The 15,092-nt window shown below is 36.9% G+C and overlaps 1 protein-coding gene and 1 long non-coding RNA gene across 6 annotated transcripts in view; one reads left to right on the top strand and one right to left on the bottom strand.

Annotated features, from left to right (window-relative positions):
- KLHL20 (kelch like family member 20) overlaps window positions 1-15,092 on the top strand; it is a 78,657-nt gene that overhangs the window by 18,768 nt on the left and 44,797 nt on the right. The window lies entirely within an intron of this gene.
- The window catches only part of LOC132510760 (uncharacterized), a 62,253-nt gene continuing 61,237 nt past the window's right edge, over window positions 14,077-15,092 (bottom strand). Inside the window, exon 6 of the long non-coding RNA XR_009537424.1 lies at window positions 14,077-14,348. This is a non-coding gene — a long non-coding RNA (uncharacterized LOC132510760). The remainder of the gene's footprint in view (window positions 14,349-15,092) is intronic.

The raw sequence follows: 15,092 nt of genomic DNA, 5'->3' as shown, positions 1-15,092 counted from the left end.
CATAAACTAAGTTAAGTAATGCCAAACTCAGAAAACCTATTTTGCGCATATGTGTCAGAAAAAACACTAATTCCCATAAGACTCATACAAATTCAATGAGAAAAACCATAAAAAATACATTAGAAAAATAGGCAAAGGATATGAGTAAGCGATGTGTAAAAAAGATATTCAGGTATAAAATAAACATATGAAAGGATACTCACCATTACACATAACTAAAGAAACATACATCAAAACATTTCTTAACCTATCAGATTGGAAAGATAATTTTTAAACTTTATTTGAAAAAAATTCAAATGTATAAAAAATTGTAGGAAAAAGAAAACTTTCATGTTCCCTTTACCAAGATTCACCAGTTGTTAACATTTTGCCACATTTTCTTTATCATTTTGTCCTTATTATATAAATATTTTTCTTTCAACAATTTGAGAGTATACTGCATACATCATATTCCTTTACTCCTGAATGCTTCAATGTGTATAATCCCTTATTGGTCATATCATTTGCAAATATTTTCTCCCATTCAGTATGTTGTCTTTTTGTTTTGTTGATGGTTTCCTTTGCCATGCAAAGGCTTTTAAGTGTAATTAGGTCCCATGTGTTTATTTTTGCTTTTATTTCCTTTACTTTAGGAGAGGCATGCAAAACAATATTGCTGCGATTGTGTCAAAGAGTGTTCTGCCTGTGTTTTCCTCTAGGAGTTTCATAGTATCTGGTCTTACATTTAGGTCTTTAATCATTTTGAGGGGTTTTTTAAAATGTTTTTTCAAAAGCAGCCAGTTTAATTCATAGTAGTATTCATAGAACTTTTGTGGGGGATGTTGTTTATTTTTTAAATTTTTATTGAAATATAGTTGACTTACAATGTTGTGTTTCAGATGTACAGTAAAATGATTCAGTTATTCTTTTTTACATTCTCTTCCATTGTAAGTTATTACTAGATATTGAGTATAGTTTCCTGTGCTAGACAGTAGGTCCTTGTTGGTTATCTATTTTATATATAGTAGTATGTATATTTGAATCCCAAACTCCTAATTCTTTTGAGTTTGTTTTTCTATATGGTGTTAGAGAATGTTCTAATTCTCTTTTATGTAGCTGTCCAGTCTTCCCAGCACCACTTATTGAAGAGACTGTCTTTTCTCCATTGTATATTCTTGCCTCTTTTGTTGTAGATTAATTGACTATAAGGGTGTGGGTTTATATCTGGCCTTTCTGTCCTGTCCCATTGATATATGTGTCTGTTTTTGTGCAAGTATCATACTGTTTTGATTACTGTAGCTCTGTAGGATAATCTGAAGTTAGGGAGCATGATTCCTCCAGCTCTGTTCTTTTTTCTCCAGATTGTTTTGGCTATTCGGGGTCTTTTGTGTTCCCATACAAATTTTTTAATTATTTGTTCTAGTTCTGTGAAAAATGCCATTGGTCATTTGATAGGGGTCGCATTGACTCTGTAGATTACCTTGGGTAGTGCGGTAATTTTAACAATATTGATTCTTCCAATCCAAGAACACAGTATATCTTTCCATCTGTTCGTGTTGTGTTCAGTTTCTTCCATCAGCGTCTTACAGTTTTCAGAGTACAGGTCTTTTGCCTTCTCAGGTAGGTTTATTACTAGGTATTTTATTCTTTTCAATGTGATGATAAATGGGATTGTTTCCTTAATTCCTCCTTCTGATACTTCATATTAGTGGACAGAAATGCAACAGATTTTTGTATATTAATTTTGTACCTGCAACTTTACCAAATTCTTTGATGAGTTCTAGTAGTTTTCTGGAGGCATCTTTAGGATTTTCTATGTATAGTATCATGTCATCTGCAAACAATGACAGTTTTACTTCTTCTTTTCCAATTTGGGTTCCATTTATTTCTTTTTGTTCTCCGATTGCTGTGGCAAGGACTTCCAAAACTATGTTGAATAAAAGTGGTGAGAGACTTGGTGGCACAGTGGTTAAGAATCTGCCTGCTACTGCAAGGGACACGGTTTGATCCCTGGTCCAGGAAGATCCCACATGCCACAGAGCAACTAAGCCCACTACTAAGCAACTAAGTTGCACCACAACTACTGAGCCTGTGCTCTAGAGCCCACGTGCCACAACTACTGAAGCCCGCGTGCCTACAGCCCATGCTCCACAACAAGAGAAGGCACTGCAATGAGAAGCCTGTGCACCGCAAAGAAGAGTAGCTGCTGCTCGCCACAACTAGAGAAAAGCCCATGCAGCAATGAAGACCCAACGCAGCCAAAAAAAAAAAATTAAAAAAAAAAGTGGTGAGAGAGGGCATCCTTGTCTTGTTCCTGATTTTAGAGGAAACACTTTCAGCTTCTCACCATTGAGGGTGTTGTTAGCTGTGGGTTTCCCATATATGTAGTCTTTATTATACTGACGTATGTTCCCTCTATGCCCACTTTCTGGAGAGTTTTTATTTTATCATAAATCGATGTTGAATTTTATCAAAAGCTTTTTCTGCATCTTTTGAGATGATCATATGGCTTTTATTCTTCAGTTTGTTAACATGGTGTATCACATTAATTTGCACATATTTAAAAATCCTTGCATCCCTAGGATAAATCTCACTTGATCATGGTGTATGATTGTTTTAATGTACTGTTGGATTCAGTTCGCTAGTATTATTTTGTTGAGGATTTTTGCATCTGTGTTCATCAGTGATATTGGCCTGTAATTTTCTTTTTGTGTGTGATATCTTTGTCTGGTTTTGGTGTCAGGCATCAGCCATCAGGTATGATGGCTTCATAGAAGAGTTTAGAAGTGTTCTTTCCTCTGCAATTTTTTGGAATAGGATAGGTGTTAAGTCATCTCTAAATGTTTGGTAGAATTCACCTGTGAAGCTCTTTGGTCCTGGACTTTTGTTTGTTGGGAGTTTTAAAATTACTGATTCAATTTCAGTACTGTTTCAATTTCTGTTTCTTCCTGGTTCAGTCTTGGGAGATTGTACCTTACTAAGAATTTGTCCATTTCTTCTAGGTTGTGCATTTTATTGGCATAGAGTCGTTCATAGTGGTCTCCATGATCCTTTGTATTTCTGTGGTGTCAGCTGTAACTTCTCCTTTTTCATTTCTGATTTTATTGACTTGGGCCCTCTCCCTTTTTTTCTTATTCTCTCTCTCTCTTTTTTAATTGAAGTGTAGTTGATTAACAATGTTGTATTAGTTTCTGGTGTACAGCAAAGTGATTCAGTCTATGTATATATCAATTTTATATATCTGTATATTCAGTTCTTTATGAGATTCTCTTTCATTTTGGTTATTACAAGATACTGAATATAGTTCCCTGTGCTATACCATAGCACCTTGTTGTTTATCTAGTTTATATATAGTAGGGTATATCTGTTAATCCCAAACTCCTAATTTATCCCTTCCCCATCCTTTCCACTTTGGTAACCATAAATTTGTTTCCTATGTCTGTGAGTCTGTTTCTGTTTTGTAAATAAGTTCATTTGTATCATTTTTTTAGATTCCACATATAAGTGATATCATATAATATTTGTCTTTGTCTGGCTTACTTCACTTAGTATGATAATCTCTAGATGCACCCATGTTACTGCAAATGGCATTATTTCGTTCGTTTTTATGGCTGAGTAATATTCCATTATATATAATGGAATATATATAATATAGGGTATACATACATATTATATATATACACCACATCTTCTTTATCCATTCATCTGTTGATGGACACTTAGGTTGCTTCCATGTCTTGGCTATTGTAAATAGTGCAGCTCTGAACATAGGGGTGCATGTGTCTTTTTGAATTAGAGTTTCTGTCTTTTCTGGATATATGCCCAGGAGTAGGATTGCTGGATCGTATGGTAACTCTATTTTTAGTTTATTAAGGAACCTCCATACTCTCCATAGTGGCTGCATCAGTTTACATTCCCGCCAACAATGTAGGAGGGTTCCCTTTTCTCCACATCCTCTCCAGCATTTATTATTTGTAGACCTTTTAATGATGGCCATTCTGACCATTGTTATGATACCTCATTGTAGTTTTGGTTTGCATTTCTCATTAGCAGTGTGGATATCTTTTCATGTGCCTGTTGGCCATCTGTATGTCTTTGTTGGAGAAATATTTATTTAGGTCTTCGGCCTACTTTTTTTTTTTTTCTTTTTGCGGTACACGGGCCTCTCACTGCTGTGGCCTCTCCCGTTGCGAAGCACAGGCTCCGGATGCGCAGGCTCAGCGGCCATGGCTCAGGGCCCAGCCGTCCCGCGGCATGTGGGATCTTCCTGGACCGGGGCACGAACCCGTGTCCCCTGCATCAGCAGGCAGACTCTCAACCACTGTGCCACCAGGGAAGCCCTGCCTACTTTTTGATCGGTTTGTTTGTTTTTTTGATATTGACCTGTACGAGCCGTTTGTATATTTTGGAAATTAAGCCCTTGCCAGTTGCATCATTTGCAAATATTTTCTCCCATTCTGTAGGTTGTCTTTCTGTTTTGTTTATGGTCTCCTTTGCTGTGCAAAAGCTTGGAAGTTTGATTAGGTCCAATTTGTTTATTTTTGTTTTTATTTCTATTGCCTTGGGAGACTGACCTAAAAAAATATTTGTATAATTTATATCAGAGAGTGTTTTGCCTATAATCTCTTCTAGGAGTTTTATGGTGTCATGTCTTATGTTTAAGTCTTTAAGCCATTTTGAATTTATTTTTGTGTATGGTGTGAGGGTGTGTTCTAACTTCACTGATTTACTTGTGGGTGTCCAACTTTTTCAACACCACTTGCTGATGAGACTCTCTTTTTCCCATTGTATATTTTTGCCTCCTTTGTCGAAGATTAATTGACCATAGCTGTGCGGGTTTATTTCTAGACCCTCTGTTCTGTTCCATTCTGTTCCATATGTCTGTTTTTGTGCCAATACCAATACAGTTTTGGTATATTGTTATATATATTGGTATATATAGTTTTGGTATATTGGTATATATACCAACGTAGTTTTTCTGAAGTCTGGGAGGGTTATGCCTCCAACTTTGCTCTTTTCCTCAGGATTGCTTTGGCAGTTCTAGATCCTCTGTAGTTCCTTATATTTATATATTTTATGATTATTTTTTCTAGTTTTGTGGAAAATGCCATTGGTATTTTGATAGGGATCACATTAAATCTGTAGCTTCCATTGGGTAGTATGGCCATTTTAACAATATTAATTCTTCCAAGAGCATGGGATATCTTTCCATTTCTTTGAACCGTCTTCAGTTTCCTTTATTAATGTTTTATACTTCTCAGCATGTAAGTCTTTCACCTCGTTGGTCAGGTTTATTTCTAAATATTTTATTATTTTTTTGATGTTATTTTCAAAGCAATTTTTTTTTTACTTTTTTTTCTGATATTTCATTGTTAGTATAAAGAAATGCAAGATTTCTGTATGTTAATTCTATATCCTGCTACCTTGCTGAATTCGTTTATCAGTTCTAGTAGTTTTTGTGTGGAGTCTTTAGGTTTTTGTATATATAGTATCATGTCATCTGCATATAATGACAATTTTACCTCTTCCCTTCTGATTTGGATACCTTTTATTTCTTTTTCTTGTCTGGTTGCTGTGGCTAGGACTTCCAATACTATGTTGAATAAAAGTGGCAAGAGTAGGCATCCTTATCTTGTTCCAGATTTTAGCAGGAAGGCTTTCAGCTTTTCAGTGTTGAGAATTATGTTGGCTGTGAGTTTTTCATAAATAGCTTTTATTATGCTGAGATATGTTCCCTCTGCACTCATTTTGATGAGAGTTTTTATCATGAATGGGCGTTGAATTTTGTCAAATAGTTTTTCTGCATCTACTGAGATGATCATGTGGTTTTTGTCTTTTGTTGATCTGGTGTATCACATTGATTGATTTGCTGAACCACTCTTATGACCCTGGGATGAATCTAACTTCATCATGATGTATGACCCTTTTTATGTGTTGTTGGATTTGGTTTGCTAATGTTTTGTTGAAGATTTTGGCATCTATATTCGTCAAAGATACTGGCCTGTAATTTTCTTTTTTGGTAGTGTCTTTGTCTAGTTTTGGTATAAAGGTGATGACAGCTTCATAGAATGACTTTGGGAATGTTCTGTCCCCCTTAATCTTCTGGAAGAGTTTAAGAAGGATTGTTATAAGTTCTTTTTATGTTTGGTAGAATTCCCCAGAGAAGCCATCCAGTCCTGGACTTTTGTCTGCAGGGAATTTTTGGTTTGGGGCTTTTTTTTCCTTTTGTTTTATTTTTAAATTACAGCTTCTATTTAAATTCCAGTGATTGGTCTGTTCAAATCATCTATTTCTTCTTTTTTTTTAATTAATTAATTTCTTTTTGGCTGCATTGGGTCTTTGTTGCTGCACACGGGCTTCTCATTGCAGTGGCTTCTCTTGTTGCAGAGCACGAGCTCTAGGCGCACAGGCTTCAGTAGTTGTGGCACATGGGCTCAGTAGTTGTGGCTTGTGGGCTCTAGAGCGCAGGCTCAGTAGTTGTGGTGCATGGGCTTAGTTGCTCTGCAGCATGTGGGATCTTTCCGGACCAGGGCTCGAACCCATGTCCCCTGCATTGGCAGGCTGATTCTTAACCACTGCACTACCAGGGAAGCCACATCTATTTCTTTTTGATTCAGTTTTGGTGGGCTGTACGTTTCTAGAAACTTGTCCATTTCCTCTAGGTTGTCCAATTTGTTGGCATATAATTGTTCGTATTTTTTCTTACGATTTTTTGTTTTTTTGCAATGTCAGTTGTTATTTTTCCCTTTCATTTCTTATTTTGTTCATTTAGGACCTCTCTCTTTTCTTCTTGGTGAGCCTGGCCAGAGGTTTATTGATTTTGTTTATCCTTTCAAAAAACCAGCTCTTAGTTTTATTCGTTTTTTCTGTTTTTTTTTTTAATCTCTCTTTTATTTATTTCCTCTCTGATCTTTGTTTCCTTCCTTCAGCTGACTTTAGGTTTTGCTTGTTCTTCTTTTCTAATTCTTTTAGGTGGTAGGTTAGGTTTTTTATTTGAGATTTTTCTTATTTTTGAGGAAGGCCTGTATTGCTATGAACTTCCCTCTTAGGACTGCTTTTGCTGCCTCCATAGATTTTGTATGGTTGTGTTTTCATTGTCATTTGTGTCGAGATATTTTTTAATTTCCTTTTTTATTTCATTGTTGACTCACTGGTTTTTTAGTAGCATGTTTTTTTGTCTCCATATAATCTTTTTTTTTTTTTCATTTCTCATTCTGTGGTTGATTTCTAGCTTCATACTGTGTGGTCAGAAAAGAGCCTTGAAATAATTTCTATACTCTTAAATTTGTTAAGAGTTGTTTTGGGGCTTCCCTGGTGGCGCAGTGGTTGAGAGTCCGCCTGCCAATGCAGGGGACACGGGTTCGTGCCCCGGTCTGGGAAGATCCCACATGCCGTGGAGTGCCTGGGCCCGTGAGCCATGGCCGCTGAGCCTGTGTGTCCGGAGCCTGTGCTCCACAACGGGTGAGGCCACAACAGTGAGAGGCCCCAGTATCAAAAAAAAAAAAAAAAAGAGTTGTTTTGTTTCCTAGTATGTGGTCTTTCCTAGAGAATGTCCCATGTGTGCTTAAAAACAATGTGTATTCTGGGTTTTTTTGGATGTAATGTCTTGAAGATATTAATTAAATCTAACTGTTCTATTGTGTCATGTAGGGTCTCCACTGCCTTATTGATTTTCTGTCTGGAAGATCTGTCCATTGATGTCAGTGAGATGTTAAAGTCTCCTACTTTTGTATTCCCATCATTTTCTCCCTTTATGTCTGTTAGTATTTGTTTTATGTATTTAGGTGCTCATATATTGGGGACATATATATTAATGAGTATAACATCCTCTTCTTGTATTGATCCTTTTATCATTATATGATGTTCTTCTTTATCTTTCTTTATGGCCTTTGTTTTAAAGTCTATTTTGTCTGATATGAGTATTGCTACCCCAGCTTTCTTGTCATTTCCATTTGCCTGAAGTATCTTTTTCCATGTGTGTGTCCTTCACCCTAAAGTGAGTCTCTTATAGGCAGCATATTGTAGGCTCTCATGTTATTATCCAATCTGCCACTCCTTGTCTTTTGATTGGAGCATTTAGTCCATGACATTTGGGGTAATTACTGATATATATGTATTTATTGCCCTTTTAAAGCTTATTTTCCAGTTGATTTTGTATTTCTTCTCTATTCGTTTCTTTTTCTTTTTCTTTTCCTTTCATGTGTGATGGTTTTCTTTTCTATTATGCTTGAGTTCTCTTCTTTTTCCTTTTTCGGAATCTATTGTATGTTTTTGATTTGTGGTTACCCTGGTTTTCAAGTATGCTAACCCATTACTAGATCTACTTGCTTTAGACTGGTAATCACATAATCTCAAACACAGTCTAAAAAAAAATCTACATTTTCTTACTTCCCTCCCCTACATTTTATCATTTTGATGTCCTATTTTACATCTTCATGTTTATCCTTTTGCTGTTTATTGTAATTGTAATTGCTTTCACAAAATATTTTGATTTTTTTAAAATAACCTCTGTACTGGTAAGTGATCTACAATCCTTTTATATATTTGCTTTTCCTATTGTGATTTTTTCTTTCCTATAGATTCTTATTTCTTTTCTATTTGGAGAAGACCTTTCAATATGTCTTTTAGGAAAGGTTTAGTATTGCTGTATCCTTTTAGTTTTTGCTTGTCTGAGAAATTCTTTATCTCTCCTTCTATTCTAAATGATAATCTTTCTGGGTAGATTTTCCTAGGTTGAAAGTTTTTCCCTTTCATGACTTAGAATATATCTTGCCGCTCCCTTCCACCATGCAGCATTTCTGTAGAGAATTCAGCTGATAGCCTTATGGGGATTCCCTTGTAACTGACTTTTTGTTTTTCTATATCTGTAACTTTTGCCTAATTTAGTTATAATATGTCTTGATGTAGGTCTGTTTGGGTTCCTCTTGTTTGGGACCCTCTGTGCTTCCTGTACCTGGATATCTATTTCTTTCTTTAGGTTTGGGAAGCTTTCAGCCATAATTTCTCCAGAGAGATTTTTTTATCTCCTTTTCTCTTTCTTCTCCTTCTGGGATCCCTGTTATGCCTAGTTGGCATACTTTATATTATCCCATAGGTCTCGTATGTTGTTTTCATTTTTTTTTTCGTTTGTCTTTCTGTCTGCTATTCTTATTCAGTGATTTCCATTATTCTGTCTTCCAGATCATTCATTCTTTCTTCTGTATTATTTAGTTTGCTATTTCTTATTGCTTTTAGCTCAATTTTCACCTCAGCGTTTAAGTTGTCTAATTTTGATTGGTTCCTCTTCAAAGTTTCTTGTTACAGTGATCTTCATTTCTATCAATAGCCTTTCTTAATTCCTTCTGCATTTTTATTACCTCCTTTTTGAACTCAGAGTCTGGTAGACTGGAGAGATCTGTTTCATTGTTCTTTCGGGCATTTTCTCTTGTTCTTTTAATTGGGAGTAGTTCCTACCTCTTCATTTTACTTATATTTCTCTGACTATGAATTTAGGAGAAACAGTTATCTACTGTGGTCTTGAAAAGCTGTTTTTGTACACAGGGAACATCCCTGTGTAGCCTGCATGAATCTAATATTTTTGATGTGAGGGCTGTTTTTGATATGGATGCCTACCATGTCTTTCCTCAGGGAGTGCTCGTTGTTATGCCCTTGATTGGGGGTGTGATTGGTGTTGTGGTGACCAGAGCCTGCGCTGGATGTCACATCCCTGTTGGCGGCAGGGTCGGCTCCCCAATTGTTGGAGTAGAAGCTCCTAGAATCGGTTCTAAGCTGTGGTGTGAGATAAGCTGGACTGGAGCACTGTCACTGGGAAAGGAGCTACTGAGTATTCCTCTGCAGGAGCTGTTCACCAAAACATTTACTCTTTGACATTGCCTGTCACCCCTTGTGCACATTCACAAAGTACAGCGTTGTTGGCACTGCCCTCAGCCCCACCTTAGCTGTGGGAACATGGGCAATCAAGTCCCTCAGGCGCTGTGTTCACAAAGCTGCCAGTGCAAATCCACTGAAATTGCAACACCCAGACCTGCTGTAGTTGCACACCTTGACCCATCTGGGAATGCTGGGAATCAGCCCATATCCCAGCCCTGCCTCTGCATGTGCACGCCCACAAAGTCCACTGCTTCTAATGCCTGACCTGCCCCAGACAAGGGAGCAACAGTAATCCACTTGCATATCCCACAGGCACTTCGCTCACAAAACTGCCAGCTGCATAAATTCACCAGAGTCACGCCCCTGCCGGCAATTGGATCAGATTTGAGCCCCACCTGTGTGTGGGCAACCCACCAATGCTTGCTGATAGCAGCAGAGTTGTGTCCGTCATGAGCACGCTGAGAATGAGGATGCTATGATGAGGCCATGCCCCTCCCTTTGTGTGCAAGTTGATAATGGAGCTCCTGTGACAGACCCGGGCTCTGTCCTGCCCACACCCCAAGCTGTGGCCCACACCACACTACATGACCTTCAGGCTGTCTCCACACAGCCAAACCAAGTCCTTTTCTCAGATCTTTCTGTTGAAGCCCAAGTTGCAGCACCCAGCCACTGTACGCACCAGCAGGAGTGTGTCTTGGGCTGAGAAGTACACCAGGGTGTCCAGGACTCTCTGTGCTGGTCTTTCTCTAGCCTACCTGCCACAAGCCAGCCGTTGCACTCTCCTCTGAGCCTCTGAAGCTTCCTTTCTGTCCCAGCTGATCTCCCAGTAGGTAAAGGAGGTTCCAGGGTAAGCGAACCTTTCCCCTTTCACAGCTCCCTCCCAGGGGCACAGGTCCCATCTCAATTCCTTTTATTTATTTTCCTTTCCTCCTACCTGGTTACATGTTGATCTTTTCTTGCAGCCTTGGATGTACGAGATCTTCTGCTAGTGTTCAGTAGGTATTCTGTAATAACTGTTCCACATGTAATGTATTTTGATTAATTTGTGGGAAGAGATGAGCTGCATGTCCTTCTATTCCACCATCTTGATCTCCCCTCCCTTTTTTTGTTGATGAGTCTGGCTAAAGGTTTATCAGTTTTGTTTATCTTTTCAAAGAACCAGATTTTAGTTTCATTGTTCTTTTCTATTTTTTTTTTACTCTCTAATTCATTTATTTGTGCTCTGATTTATGCTTTCTTTCCTTCTACTAACTTTGGGTTTTGTTTGTTCTTCTTTCTCTAGTTCCTTTAGGTGTGAGGTTAGGTTGTTTATTTGAGATTTTTCTTGTTTCCTGAGGTAAGCTTGTATTGCTGTAAATTTCCCTCTTAGAACTGTTTATGCTGTGTCCCATAGGTTTTGGATCTTTCTGTTTTCATTTCTCTCTAGGTATATTTTAATTTCCTCTATGATTTATTTCTTCAGTGATCCATTGGTTGTTTAGTAGCATATTGTTTAGCCTCCATGTGTTTGTGTTTTTTGCAGTTTTTTTTCTTGTAATTGATTTCTAGTCTCATAGTGTTGTGGTCACAAAAGATGCATGACATGATTTCACTTTTCTTAAATTTACTGAAGCTTGTTTTGTGGCCTAGCATGTGATCTACCCTGGAAGATGTTCCATGTGCACTTGAAAAGAATGTGTTTTTTGCTGCTTTCAGATAGAATGCTCTTTATATATCAGTGAAATACATTTGGTCTAATGTGTTATTTAAGGCCTATGTTTCTTTGTTGATTTTCTATCTGGATCATCTGCCCATTGTTTTAAGTGGGGTGTTAAAGTCCCCTACTATTATTGTGTTACTGTCGATTTCTCCTTTTATGTCTGTTAATATTTAACGTATATATTGGGGTGTATATATATTTACAATTGTTATATCTTCTTGGATTGATCCTTTGATCATTATATAGTGTCTGTCTTTGTCTCTTGTAACAGTCTTTATTTTAAAGTCTGTTTTGTCTGATATAAGTATTGCTACTCCATCTTTCTTTTATTTCCATTTGCATGGAATATTTTTTTCCATCCCCTTCCTTTGATTCTATATGTGTCTCTTGATCTGAAGTGAGTCTCTTGTAGGCAGCACATACACAGGTCTTGTTTTTGTATCCATTCAGCCAGTCTATGTCTTTTGGTTGAGCCTTTAGCCCATTTACACTTAAGATTATTATCAGTGTGTATGTTGCAATTGCCATTTTGTTAATTGTTTTGGATTTGTTTTTGTAGGTCTTTTTTTCCCCTTTCTTATTCTTTTGTTCTCTTCTATTGTGGATTCCTTTTTCTTTTTTGTGTGTATATCTATTATAGAATTTTGGTTTGCAGTTACCATGAGGTTTTTGTATAGCAGTCTATATATAAACATGGTTGTTTTAACTTGTTGATCTCTTAATTTCATATGTATTCTAAATACCCTGAATTTGTACTATCCTCCCCTCACAGTTACTATTTTTGATGTCATATTTTACATCTAATTGTTTGTGTATCCCTTAACTGCTTATTGTGGATACAGATGATTTTACTGCTTTGGTCTTTTTTTTTAAATAAATTTATTTATTTATTTTTGGCTGCATTGGGTCTTTGTTGCTGCATGCAGGCTTTCTCTAGTTGCAGCCAGCAGGGACTACTCTTTGTTGAGGTGTGCAGGCTTCTCATTGTGGTGGCTTCTCTTGTTGGAGTGCACGGGCTCTAGGTGCATGGGCTTCAATAGTTGTGGCACATCGGTTCATGGGCTCTAGAGTGCAGGCTCAGTAGTTGTGGTACACAGGCTTAGTTGATCCATGGCACGTGGGATCTTCCCAGAGCAGGGGTTGAACCTGTGTCTGCTGCGTTGGCAGGTGGATTCTTAACCATTGAGCCATCAGGGAAGTCCCTGCTTTTGTCTTTTAACCTCCCTACTTGCTTTGTGTGTGGATGATTTCCTACCTTTACTGTATGTTTGCCTTTACCGGTGAGCTTTTTCATTTCATAATTTTCTTGTTTCTATTTGTGGCCTTTTCTTTTTCACCTAATGAAGTTCCTTTAACAACTTATTGACTGGAGACCAATTAATGCATCTTTTATTACCTGAACGTTATTGACCAGAGGTGTATCAATATGTTTTTAGAGAGTGATATAATTAACATCACCATGTGAAGTTGTTAGAGCTTAAAATTGATCAAGGGTTCATTTTACAACTTATGATTGTTTTTATTCACATTTTGCTTTGTTAGGTTTTTGTTCCAACCTTGTATATGTTATAAACGCAAGTTCATTACCATAAAAAATTTTTAAATGACTCATCACAAAATATGAATGAAGAATTTTTCAGTGAATTTTATGCAGATACTTTCTCCGACTGTCCAAATGACATATATGCTAGTGTGTTAGAAGATGACAGTTCCTCAGAATATAGTTCTGATTCAGACGATGTGAATATTAGACCAACAAAAAGACAAAAAAAACCTTAGTGATTGATTCTGATACAGAAAGTGAAAATGAAACTCATGGTTCTGGAAAATGCTCCTTTGCTTCTACAGAAGAGTGTATTGAAGACAACATTTCATGAAAATTAGAAGACTTTACAGGTGTGTCAGGTGTAACTGTTGAATGTAATATCCCGCAAAGTGTTAGTGAAATAACAGAACTAATTTTTGGTAACGACTTTTTCGAGTTGGTCACTTCTCAAACTTGTATCACCAACAGAATGAAAAATCATATAAAAAGTATTAGAAGGCTTTAAAATGGACTGATGTAATCAATAGTGACATGAAGAAGATTCTTGGATTAATAATTTTGATGGGACAAATAAGAAAGTCACACTGGAAAGAATATTGATCGACTGATCCCTTACGTGAAGTACGTATCTTTCCAAAGATTATCATGAGAAGAAGGTTCGAACAAATGATGACATTTCTTCACTTTAATGATAAATCAGAAACTCCACTTCCTGCAGACAGAATTTCAAAAGTTAAACCTCTCTTGGATTATTTTCTACCAAAATTTCAGTCGATCTTTATACCCAAACAAGAGCTGTCACCTGATGAGGCAATGATAAAGTGGAGAGGACGACTCAGTTTCAAAGCGTATAATTCCAGAAAACTTACAAAATATGGAGTTTTGCTCAGGATGGTTAGCTAAAGTGAAACTGGGTATACATGCAAACTTGAAATTTAAACAGGTGAAGGAAAGAAACTGCAAGAAACAAAATTATCAGTCATACAACTTTATCTTGGTTCATGGCACCATATTTACCAAGACAATTATTACAACAGTGTGTCCACATCTGAAATATTGTTGAAAAATAAAACCAGAGTTTGTGGGACTATAAGAGAGAATCATGGTCTACCAAACCAATTAAAGGAGAAATTTTTAAAAGTCTACAGAGGGGAGAAATGACATTCTTATGGAAGGGAGAAGTGATTCTTCTTACATGGAAAGACAAGAGGCTAGTCCGCATGGTGACAGCTATTCATGAAGACTCCACAGCATCTACAGGAAAGGAAGACAGGAGGACTAGCCATCAGATAACTAAGCCCACTTGTATACTAGAGTATAATAAATATATGAAAGGAGTTGATTGATCTGATCTATATCTGGCAAACTTCAGTATCCTCTGGAAAACTCGAAAACGGTATAAGAAAGTGGGTTTCTATTTGAGTAATTACAGTTTATTCAATGCGTTTAAAGTTTATTGTCGCCTTAATGCACAGAATAAAATGACTTACAAGCAATTTTTGTCAGCAGTAGCTAGAGAATGGGTAACTGAGCATTCTGATGAATATAGTGGTAGTCCCACACCTGGTCCTTCTTGTGGCATTTCTAAAAGAGCCGCCTGCAAAGATCCACCTTGTCGACTATCAGGTAAAATAAAAGAACATATTCTAAAGATAATAATACCAACAGGACTAAAAAATAAATAAAAATGCCACCAGAAAGTGTAAGTCTGCTCTTCCAGGGGAAAGCACAGTGAAACACAGTATATTTGTAATAGATGTTCTTTTCCCCTGCACAGAGGTTCCTGCTATATTGCCCATCACACTGTAATGAAATATTAGAATGCTTTAGTAAGATATGTACAAAGTTTCAAATAAATACATTAAGTGCAAAAAAAGTTGATATTTACTCAAATGCAGGTGTTTCAATATTCACTTATATAGCAAATCACTGGCCACAGGTGTTAGTTTCTGTAAAAATCCCCCGGTCAATAATGTGTCAACATTTGTTACAAAGCTA

This window comes from Lagenorhynchus albirostris, chromosome 2 (genome assembly GCF_949774975.1).
Source record: "Lagenorhynchus albirostris chromosome 2, mLagAlb1.1, whole genome shotgun sequence".
NCBI classification, from domain to species: domain Eukaryota; kingdom Metazoa; phylum Chordata; class Mammalia; order Artiodactyla; family Delphinidae; genus Lagenorhynchus; species Lagenorhynchus albirostris.
Note: the sequence above shows the minus strand (reverse complement) of the source record. Positions and strands in the feature narration are given on the sequence as shown.